The sequence below is a fragment of the Barbus barbus genome, assembly GCF_936440315.1.
Source record: "Barbus barbus genome assembly, chromosome: 21".
Lineage (NCBI taxonomy): Eukaryota > Metazoa > Chordata > Actinopteri > Cypriniformes > Cyprinidae > Barbus > Barbus barbus.
In genome coordinates, this window is record NC_136749.1 from 21,395,206 (window position 1) to 21,406,700 (window position 11,495).

Here is an 11,495-nt window from a genome sequence, read left to right on the forward strand (position 1 = left end):
TCAAACAGCTTTCGGCTCACAAGAGCCCCTTTCGCATCTCTCATCCCCTGTTTTTTTGTCTCTCTCTCGCTCTCCTCTCCTTAGCACCACACCATATGACTTATGTCTGTCAAGAGCTATACTTTATTGCCCATTACATCAACCACAGACCTTGGAGAGGCCCTAAGTCAAGTTATGAGCCTGAAAATGCTTCGAATTCCTTGCACAATAGCATTGAATGGTTCATATTTATGGTAAACAGTGATGGGCCGTGTAGCAATAGCTGTAAATGATACTTACAGCTTTGGCCTTGTTTTAGTTAAGGAATGCTCCCCATCTATAACAACATCAGAGAGCATGATGGAAACTTGAAATACTGACTGAAACCATTGTCTTACTAAAAAAAAAATGTGTCTGCATCTGAACGGCACCCCTTCTCTTGATCATCATGATGCATTTAAAAAAACGTAAAAAGCAACAAATTTATCAGATTTGTATCTCACCTGGTGCAGAACAAAAAACAGGAAAGTATATTTAGGGATGCCTATGTGAATTGATGGCTTTCAAGGGACATTGAGAAGCGTCATTTTGGGGCAGAGATTTATTGGTTGTTGTGGAAGAGAGAACAGGAATTTCTCAACGGAATGTTTATGTTCGAGGTGACAAAGCGCCGTGTCAGAAAGAAAATGTGAGTCAGCTCGCAAACGCACTGCTAGACACACATCAACCAATGCTACCGATTAATCAGCGCTCAGAGTATCAGTAATCACTGAAGCAGATACAGACTTATCACTTCTGTATGAATAATATAATTAATTCCATCATAATCACCATCATAAAGATAATACTAATAAGCCTAACTCAAAAACGGTATTGCTGCAGATAGCTATGACCATCAAGCCACATTAGAAGACCACTTACAAATTTATTTGTTTATTTATTGTTTTGTACACTGTAAAAAAAATAATCGTAAAAAAAACGGTCAAATGACTGGCAGCTACGGCTGCCAAACAAAAACCGTAAAATAAATGAAAAATATCTTAAGTCCAATAAAGTGCAAAAACTATAATTTTACAGATTTTTTCATTAAAAGTTTTAGAAAAAAACCCTGTTATTTTACAGGTTTTTCCTTGTTTGAATTAAGATATTTTACCTTAATTTTACGGTTTTTGTTTGGCAGCCGTAGCTGCCAGTCATTTGACCGTTTTTTTACGATAATTGTTTTACAGTGTAAAACTGTTATTTTACAGGTTTTTCCTTGTTTGAATTAAGCTATTTTACCTTAATTTTACAGTTTTTGTTTGGCAGCCGTAGCTGCCAGTCATTTGACCGTTTTTTTACGATAATTTTTTTACAGTGTAAAACTGTTATTTTATGGATTTTTCCTAGATTATAATGATCAAACACCTTCAATAAAGTGACAGCACTACAAGTTCTACAGAGAAACACTGTTATTTTACAGGTATTTCCTTGTTTGAATTAAGCTATTTTACCTTAATTTTACAGTTTTTGTTTGGCAGCCGTAGCTGCCAGTCATTTGACCCTTTTTTTACGATTATTTTTTTACAGTGTAAAACTGTTATTTTATGGATTTTTCCTAGATTACAATGATCAAACACCTTCAATAAAGTGACAGCACTACAAGTTCTACAGAGAAACACTGTTATTTTACAGGTATTTCCTAAATTATTACAATCAAACACCTTCAATAAAGTGATGGCACAAAGTTTTATGGAGAAACACTGTAATAATTTAGGAAATACCAGTAAAATAACAATCAAACACCTTCAATAAAGTGATAGCACTAAAAGTTCTGCTGAAAAACAGTTATTTTACAGGCATTTCCCAGATTATAATGATCAAACACCTTCAATAAAGTGACGGCACTAAAAGTTCTACTGAAAAACACTACAGACCTTTGCTAAATCATAACGATCAAACATTCAATAAATTGTCAAGACGTGCTCAAGATTGTAAATTAACAGTTTTATTTCGGAAGACAAAATAAGTCTGTAAAAAAACTGCATGAAACTGATTAAAATCATCTCAAACTTTAATTTGCAGCATTTGTGTTGACAAACAAGTTAATAGTATTTAAAATTACATGTAATTAAATAAAATGGAATGATTCAGTTGATAAATTACAGTATATATCTTAAATTAAATATAACATTTTAACTATATAGTAGTTATCAGTAGAACAGTTTCATCAAAATTCTCAAACTTTAGGATTAAGGTTAAATATTCTAAACATACTGAACACAAAACTGATACATGTACAAGATTTTCACTGTTTCACACCAGTATTGATTCTAAACATTTAACAATTTAAATTTAAAGGGATACTCCACTTTTTTTAGAAATAGAATGTTTTCGGTCGGAGTCGATTGTCGAGTTCACGCGCGTGATCATAGGTAACTAAACCTATGCGCGTGAACTCGACAATCGACTACTGTGGACTCCGACCGAAAACAGGATGTAAACACAGGTATGTGCGCTGGCTGAATTAACGTAACTTTTATTAATATCTTTCACATCTACTGCAGTCAGATTCACCTGTGTTCACTCTGAAGGAATCACTTACATGGCTGGTGCACTTGTAATGACACAGAGAATGTTAAGAGGCTAAAAGCAGGTTTAAAACTTACCCCGTTTAAGTCAACAGGGTGCAAATTTTAAAAAGAGGATAACACGGTGTAGGCAACACCGATTTTTGTCGTTGTTCTCTGTACTGACAGCACTCCAAATTTACAAAAAAATGAGCTCTATGTTAAAATTGACCGGAGTTCTCCTTTAACACTGGGGGAGTTGGAAAATGAGCCTACTTCCAAAAAAAGTGGAGTGTTCCTTAAAATTTTTGGTATTCAGAGGTAAATTAACATTATAATGGCTCGTTTATATTTTGGCTTGTATTTTCCAAATCATTTTTATATAGTTTTTCCAAAATGTTCTGCTGACCCCTGGGGGCCCTGCATAGTTCTGTTAATAAATATTATACTGTCTTTTAATTCAGAATCCTAACTCTACAAGTGTATTAATAAGTTAAATCAAAACATACAACAAAAGTGTACCAGAAGTGACAGATACAGCAAATAAACAGCAATCCTGCAACAGCCAGCAATCAGCTGCATCCTTGGTGCATCTGAAAAAAAAAAAAAAGACACACTATGATTCTCTCAAAATTATTTCAATTTTTTTGTGTTTCCTTTAAACAAGTTTAATACATTTTTATTTAAATTGTCTGTTTGTCTTCCGTTTTGTCTGGTATCTACAACTTTTGTCTGATAGAAAAATGTGCATCACCAAGAAAAGGAACATGTAGATTCACAACAATGGACATTCTTTTCCAGAGGTATCATTGCAAGGTTAACACCTAAAAATGCCAATATGTATTACAAAATAAAACCAACAATATTTATATTAACTGGAGGTGTTGGGTAATGAGGGTCTTTCTCTCAATATTCTCTAGGGAATTAAACAAAGGATTGATGATGATATTGTGTTTAAAAATAAAAAAGGTATATTCTCCTTGTGTGAGATTATTAAAGTACTGGAGATAGTTCACCCAAAAATGACAATTCTGTCATCATTTACTCACCATCATGTCTTTTCAAACCTGCAATTTTTTTCAAAAATTCTTTTGTGAAGCATTAAAATTTGATATTTTTGAAGAATGTTGGCAACATCTTATACATCTGGGATAGCACGGGGGAGAAAAAAGAGCTGCATTGTGCCTTTAAAATTGACTACGGTTTTATATACTGCAGTTGATACTTACTAATGATGGACTTGTTTCTCTGTTGGTGCCAGTTCTGCTCCGTAAACAATGTTCCAATGGCTTGATCTAAAAAAAATAAATAAATAAAAAATGTTAAAAAGTGTTATCACTGTTGGAAAAGGGGAATGTAAAAATTACTTGAAAAGAAACAGGTAGCTACACACAACAGGTTTGGGCCCAAATGTAGCATCCATGCAAGACAAGCACAAGCTATATTTCGGTGTAGTTAACTGAACAATTTGTAAAAGCCAAAAAAAAAAAAAAAAAATTACAACTTGAGTGGGTTTGATTACCATTGATGGACATGCTAATGTCATGTTAAAGCATGTTACTCATAGCTTTATCATCTACTGATAAGTAAATAAATGTTTTATGGAGTCCATTTTAATTCAGCAATCAAATGTGCATATTTTGAAGTTCAGAGCAGTCAAAGGTTTTAACCCAGAGTTCATAAAACTAAATTGCAGAGCTACATCCTGGAAAATGTTGTGGGAATGACACCCCCAGTGTTGCAAATCCTGGCACATGATGTAAAAGTCATAGAAAATAGCAGTTAATGCTCTTATGCCAGAGGCACTATGTGCATTTTTGTGTTTGAAAGGGGAGGTTTCACACTTGATATGATTTGGCACCACTGGATTCATTGGGGGTCATACCTATGTTCCCTGGGTCCTCTGTTCACCACATTTATATGGCAGATGAGGGACACATGACTATGATCCCTATAAAGTATGTTATAATTACTCAAAGATTAATTTATCATATGCTCTTGGATAACTAAACCAGCTTCAAGAAACATAGGCCTACTTCTCAACAGCTTTCCAAATGACTTCATTACAGTCCTTCACAAAGTTTACCTTCCCAGCATCAAGTGAATTAAAGGTCTTTTAAAAAGTTTACTTAATGTGTGTTAACAGACCATTGATCAGGGGGACATAGGACCATTCTTTAATGTGTTCCTTAAGTGTTATATAAACCCTTACTAAAATTAACTATAGTTTTGCTACACTAACCAAATGGTAATAAATTATTGTAATCCATCCACCATTAAAACATGTTTTCTACACTTTAATTTAGCAATGGGAAAAGCACAGCTCATCCAAAAATTTTAGTTCTCTCATTATTTACTCTACTCACCCTCATGTTGTTCCAAAACTGTATACATTTCTTCTGTAGAACATTAATTAAGAGAAATGCCTTCCTTGTTTTTTTTTCTCTCTCCATATAAGGGTTCCAATATTGTTTGATTCCCAACATTCTTGTGTTTAACAGAAGTAAAGGTGATGATACACAGGACAACTTTTTGAGCAATGTTGCTGGGCAATCCTGCAGAGTGATTGTTGCTTGGGCACTTTCCCATTGAAAATGGGCAATACATTTCTATCTGGATGAATTTAGATCGGTCGTGGTTGCCCTTTGACGGCAACATTGCTGAAAAAAATTGCCCTGTGTATCATCACCTTAAGTCATACAGGTTTGAAAATACTTAAATTTTGAAAGGACATTTATTTTGGGGTCAGCTAGGCCTGTAAACTCAAAAAGAGAGGTAAAATATGGTCTGGAGGGTTTGAACCAGTGTGCCTTTGAGTTTACATGTTCTGCCTCTTTTTCACATGCTTTTTACAATGACAATAACGTTACTCACCGCATCTGAAGATCGTGTGGCTGGATGATTTTTATTCCCTAATTTCTAAATTCCTGGATCATGAGGGAAACACACACAGCAATATTAGCGATTTACTTACTAACAGACACATTTGCAAAAGCTTGCAAAATTGTACTCACCAGCAGCTCCAAAACATGATGACTGATCGGTAACGTTGGGCCTAAACGTTATAGTGTTATACCCCTGAAAAAAGGGGAGAAGATTAAGCACATTCACTCAACGATGTTTCTCCACCGCAGACTTTATGTGTAATGGAGAAATACCGCGAGCTCTCCCCCTAGTGTTCAGCAAGGCCTAACTAATAGATTGCACAGCTTATTGTGCCAAACTAATTGATCACCGATTAACCAAAATTATTATTTAGATAACTTATTCCCATTTTATAAACATTTTTAAACACATTCAACATATCCTAACTACAGAATACTTTCATATTTGACTGATTTATGAACTTTTCGATCTAATTAATGAAATATTATACAGGCATATATTTTTCACTCTGTCACAATAGCAGCTAAGTTAACTTACCCCGCGATCAACAACAGATTCAAAAGCCTAGTTTCCATCTTCTAGAGTCCAGAGTGTGGTTCGAGTTCCTCTCCCGTCTAAAGAGACAATGTTCTCAGTTCACTCACTGTAAAGCTCATTTGTGGAGTTTATTTATTTTTAATCAAAAACTAAGTTAGCTGACAACATTTACTCATGCTAGAAACACACATTAACATGATTAATACATTGAAATGTGTACTCATATCGATATTGCTCTAATCGCGTTAAGATTCTTAATTTAACACACTATATGTTGATGCAACTTTAGCAGAATTTTTTTAAATAAAAGTTATTTACCTTCCACAGATTGCAATATGTCCGTTGCACGTTGTTAAAATTCGTTGTCCATATTCCTTTTTTGTTCTTCGTTTACAATCCCGCAATATTTAAAATAAAATAAAAAATAGCCGTCCGACATAAAAATAATTTAAAAGACACAGAACCGCAGTATAAGGTTAGGCTATTGAAGATCCCGACTCCGAGCACGAGCTGCAGCACACACCCACTGAGTGACCCACTCACTCCAACAGCCGTATATTCAAACTTGGCGCGCATAGTTGTCATTGGCCAGATTCCTGGATGACAGTCAGAATAACCAATCATGCTCAAAACAACTCGGAGAGACAGCCAATAGTGTGGCAACATTGCAATTACAGGAAAAGATTACATGTTTTAAAAGAAAGAATAGGAAAAAAATATACATGTGCTATTTATCTAGTTGTATTTATAGGCTGGCTGTTATATTTAATCAATTGGTTAAATTGTGTTTTCATTGCAGTGCATGATTAAAAATTAAACTTACAGTAACTTATATAGCCTACCATATATAACAAAATATATTTACCACTGCTCTGCTAAACAGCAGTTTAACAGAGCAAACAGATTGTAGTACATATTAAACAGAGCAAACACTAGATAGCCTATGTATTCATATATAATTATGTATGTAGACCTATATGAAAAGCTAATGTATTGGTATTGTAAGGCGTGGGGTTTTAGCTGCCCGTGGGTTGATGTGAATAAAGACGATGGACTTGAAAATATAGACGGCTAATAACTTTTATTGAGCGAAGCCCTAGAACTGGGGAGGAGAGCAACTGGTCTCTGTGCCCGCCAAACTCTACTCTCTTGACTTCCCCTCACATACTTGACCCTCCTTCTCGGAGGACGCAACACCAAAATAAAAGTCCTTGGCAAAAACATCCAGAAAAAGAATACAATGAATATTAAACAACAACTTCACATTAGTCACCCTGTGGGAAAAGAAACGTCCACGTTTTCAATACACAGAAAGTAACAATGTCCTTAAACCAGACAAAACAATGTGCAGATTATTGGTGCAACATAACCAACACTTTCAATAAACACAATACGGGGTGTTTATGCGTACTGCAGCAAAGCTTCTAAAACAAAGAACTGATAAGTGTTTTTTTTTTTTTTCTCTTTTTTTTTTTTTTTATTTCACAACATAATCTTTAAACCTTGCAGGCAATTTGACAGGCCTGCGACCTAACGGTCTAGGGTCCAGCACACCATGCGGAGCCATAGTAGGATGGTCCACTGTTGAGGATACAGTGTCCATGTCATCAGGCTGTGTGACAGTAAACGGTCCAGTTTTTTGAGTCAAGTTTAGGGGGGACTGTCCCAAAAGCAAAGACCTAGCTGGACTCTGACTGGGGACCTCACCAGTAAAGACAACAGAAGGCAAGTTCTCCTGGACAGCAAGTGTAGAGGAATTAGAAGTACTAGTGGGTACTTCCCTTTCAACTGGCTGTGCAACGGGAGAGGATGCATCCGAAACTGTTTGTTGATAGGTGGAAAACAAGTAAGGTTTTAGACGGTTATGGTGTACCACTTGCGGTGTCTTTGCAGGAAAACCTTTTGGCTGAATAGCATAAAGTACAGAATAACCATCAGTAGGCTGTACATTTTGTGTTACAGTGTAGGGTCCTTTCCAACGTGGGGCCAGTTTACACCGGGAATGAGCAGGATCATTCAACCAAACCAAATCTCCCACATTGTACGAGGTATATTTGGCCTTTTTGTCATATTGAGCTTTTTGCTGTTCATGAGCATGTTCCTGATTCTCCTGACGGAACTTGAAAGCACACTGCAATTTCTTGTAGACAGACGTAGCATACTCTGCTGGGGTGCCTGCAGAGGCACTGGAAGGTTCAGTAGGACAAGGGAAGAGTAAATGAAGTGGCAATCTGGCTTCACGTCCATGAACGAGGAAGAAAGGGGTGTATCCAGTGCTGCTGTGTACACTAGTATTATAAGACAACTGGATTGCCCTTAACATGGTATCCCATGGCTCTGTTTGCTGGTACAGACATTTACTCAACTGATCTTTCAGGGTGCGATTGAATCTTTCGATTAAACCATCTCCCTCAGGATGATAAGGAGAAGTCCTGGTTTTGGTGACACCCAACTTGGAACACAACTCCTTGATTAAATCTGCCTCAAACTGACGGCCTTGATCTGTATGAAGGCATTCAGGAGCACCATGCTCTGTGATATACTGTTCAAAAATACATTGTGCAACCGTTACAGCTCTTTGGTCTTTCATAGGGTACAAATTCACATACTTGGTGAAATAGTCTTGGAGAACGAGGACATATTTATGGCCTGATGGTGACACAGGTAGCTCGGTAATGTCAGCTGCCACCTTTTCAAAAGGACGACTGGCATGAATAGTCTGCAGGGGAGCTACACGATGTGGGACTGGCATAGATCTTGACTGACATGGGACACACTGTTGGCAGTAGTTCTCTATGTCTCTAGCCATGTATGGCCAGTAGAAATGCTCTCTAGCTCTTGCAAGTGTCTTTTTATGACCAAGGTGACCTACAGTGGAATGTCCATGTAAAAACTGTAACACCTGGGGGACAGCTTTGCTGGGAATGACTACATGAAGAGTAGGTGACTCTTTTGGTTTGTTACAGGCAAAACTGTAGATTTTCCCATCCTGCAAATGCAGTCTATCAAACTGTCGCCAATACACTTTGAGCTCTGCCGAACCTTTCTTTAGAGCCCAAGCTGGAGGTCTTCGTCCATCTTTCAACCACTCACTCACTGTCCTCAGTGTGACATCCTCTTTTTGACACTTCGCAATATCGACTGACAAAGTCTGAGAAAGGTCTATGATGGCATGAGCGGTAAGAGGGGCTGTGACTAAAGGAGGTTCTGACTGGCCTGATATGGAGGGATCAGAAGTAGGCTGAGGAGTGGTATCACTTTCAGTCGGGCGTCTAGATAGTGAGTCTGCATTTGTGTGCTTTGCGCCATTCCTGTGTTTTATGACCCAATCGTACACATCAAGCTCCAATGCCCAGCGTGCCCTACGCCCTGTTGGATCACGATCAATAGGCATTTTCTTTAAAGCTAACAAGGGACGATGATCAGTAACAATCACAAAGGGGCACCCTTGCAAGTAGTGTGAGAAATGTCTAACGGACCAAACAATAGCCCACCATTCTCTGTCAAAGGTGGACCAGTTGCGTTCTGTTGCACTTAGCACATGACTGGCATAGGCTACTACCTTTTCAACACCCTGTTGTTGTTGTGCAAGAACGGAGCCAATGGCATGGTGAGATGCATCCGTATACAGAATAAACGACTTGCTGAAATCAGCGTAGGTGAGAATAGGAGGGGAAGCTAAAGCATGCCGAAAATACTGAAAAGTGTCCTCACATTGTTCACTCCATGTGAATTTGGCATTTTTCTTTGTAAGGCTGTGTAAAGGGGCTGCCTTTTCTGCAAAGTCTTTGATAAAACGCCGATAGTAGGAACAGAGGCCTATGAAAGCTCTAATCTCTGTAGGCGTAGTTGGACGAGGCCAGTTCAACACTTTCTCAGTCACTTTGGGGTCTGGTTGAATGCCATCCTTCGAAACAACATGTCCTAGAAAGAGTACAGACTGCTTGAAAAACTGACACTTTTGAGGATGGAGTTTGAGGCCAGCTTGCCGTAATCTACCAAACACTTCAGAGAGATCCTGAATGTGGTCTTTAAAGGTCTTACTGAAGACTATTATATCATCAAGATATACTAAAGTCTTGGACCAATGGAGGCCACGGAGAACAAGCTCCATCAATCGCTGAAATGTTGGGGGGGCATTAGTAAGACCCATTGGCATGACCTTAAAATGATAGAGGGAATCACCTGTAGTGAAGGCAGTTTTCTCCTTGCTAGCATCATCCATTTGAATTTGCCAGTAGCCACTGGACAAATCTAGAGTGCTAAACAAGGTGGCTCCAGAAAGGGCGTCTAAACTGTCATCCACACGTGGAAGTGGGTGAGCATCTTTGATAGTAATTGAGTTCAAACGTCTATAATCGATACAAAATCTGTAAGAGCCATCCTTTTTACGGACAAGTATCACTGGGGAGGCCCATGGGCTATGACTAGGCTCAATTAAGTCAGCATCAAGAAGTTTCTGTACTTGGTTGTCGATTTCCTTTCGTAGGACAGGAGATGTACGGTATGCTCTCTGACGCACAGGGGACGAAGAAAACGTCTGTATGCTATGCTTAATCAAATCAGTTCTACCAAGATCGGCAGAGGTAGTGCTAAAGACATCACAGTTCTCTTGTAGGAGGGAGTTAACTACTTCTACCTCACTGGGAGTAAGAGTGTCAGTACCCATGTGAACATCAGGTATTTGGCATGAAAGGCTTGGCAGGCTAACCTGAGCCACAAGACTATCCACAGGCCTATAGAAATCAGAAGGCACATTACGTACAGTGTAGAATTGACCTAAATGGGTCTGTTTGGGCAGCTCAATGTCCTGGTGTGTAGGATTAAGTAGATGAACTACAGTGAGCCCATTCTCAACATTAGAGAAGCTACGAGCAACAGCCAAGTCTTTGTCAAATGTCACATTCGGTTCTAGAATACCTTGAAAACCATGAAGCTGACTTCTTGTTTCTGAGGTACAAGCTACTGAAGCAGGAACAACAATCTCTGTCAAGGGGGGGACTGAGACCTGTGAGAGCAAGAACACATTACAGCAAAAAGGCAATGCATGTGAGGAACTGAGAAGGGAAATTTTCTCATTATTGAACATAAAAGTACCAGAGACTGTGTCAATTGAGGCACCATGTGTTTTGAAGAAGTCCCATCCAAGAAGGGCATCCTGTCTAGAGTCTCTTACAACATACACATTCATACTGAATGTGTGTGACCCAAGACGTAATGTGACGGGTAATGAACCTAAAATGTCTAATTGTTGTCCTGTCAGTGTGTGTGCCACCTGGAAACTTTTCAGTAAGGGGCGATGTTTCAGTGCAGGGATGCGTTGACGTAAGGCCTCACTAATGAGCGACAAACCAGCACCAGTGTCAAGGAAAACACTGACTTCTTGGTCCTCAACGAGTCCTTTTATGTATGGCGTCCAGATTGCAGAGTCCGAAGATGTCACCGTGTTTTCGCTATGGGCCGCTGACAGTTGAACTGAAGATTGGCCCTCATCTCCAGCTACCATTCGTTTCCCGACCGCTGCTCGGTGAAGTGTACATGGCG

The 11,495-nt window shown here is 38.5% G+C and overlaps 1 long non-coding RNA gene across 1 annotated transcript; it reads right to left on the bottom strand.

The window, feature by feature from the left end:
* Positions 1-1,946: 1,946 nt before the first annotated feature.
* On the bottom strand, positions 1,947-6,508 carry LOC306887411. The gene is made up of 6 exons (XR_013785679.1): positions 6,270-6,508; positions 5,952-6,028; positions 5,543-5,606; positions 5,403-5,455; positions 3,758-3,823; positions 1,947-3,121 (listed from the first exon to the last, which is right to left on the bottom strand). It is a non-coding gene; the product is annotated as an uncharacterized lncRNA (long non-coding RNA).
* Positions 6,509-11,495: the final 4,987 nt, after the last annotated feature.